The sequence below is a fragment of the Pteropus alecto genome, unplaced genomic scaffold, assembly GCF_000325575.1.
Source record: "Pteropus alecto unplaced genomic scaffold, ASM32557v1 scaffold44, whole genome shotgun sequence".
Taxonomy (NCBI): domain Eukaryota; kingdom Metazoa; phylum Chordata; class Mammalia; order Chiroptera; family Pteropodidae; genus Pteropus; species Pteropus alecto.
In genome coordinates, this window is record NW_006436812.1 from 8,533,173 (window position 1) to 8,533,929 (window position 757).

A 757-nucleotide genomic window follows, 5' to 3' on the forward strand; every position below is an offset into this window, starting at 1 on the left:
CCAAAATATATGAAGCAAAAATTGACAATTGAAAGGAGGAAAAAAAACCACATTTTTTTGGTCTTATTGAAATATAATAGACAATTAGTTGCTTGTATTTACATTGTTCAATTCAATGAGTTTTTTCAATTATAGCCGGCATACAATAATATACTAGTTTCAGCTATATAGCATGGTGATCAGAGATCCACATAACTCACAAAGTGATCACCCCACTAAATCTAGTAATCCTCTTCCCTTTTACATATTTATTACAACATTATAACTATCTTCACCATGGTACACTCTACATTTCCATATCTATTCTGCAACTATCCATTTGTGCCTCTTAATCCTTTTCTCTTTTCTTGTCTCCCCAATCCCCCTCCCATCTAGTATCCTTTAAATATTCTCTGTATATTTCCGCTTTTGTTGCTGTTGTTGATTTTGTTCTTTAGATCCCACATGTGTGTGAAATCACGCGATATTTGTCTTTCTCTATCCGACACACTTCATTCAGCACAATATCCTCTAGGTCCATCAAGGCAATATCTTTTTCCATCCCCTTCCTTTTAGTCTGCGTGTGTCTTTTAATCTGAAGTGAGTCTCTTGTAGGCAGCATATGTAGAGGTCTTGTTTTCTTATACTTTCAGCCACTCTATCTTTTGGTTGGAGCACTTAATTCTTTTCCATTTGAGGTACTCGTTGATAGGAATGTAGTTATTACCATTCTTTATTCCTGTTTTTGATACATGTTGTTTCTTCTTAAAGAAGTCCT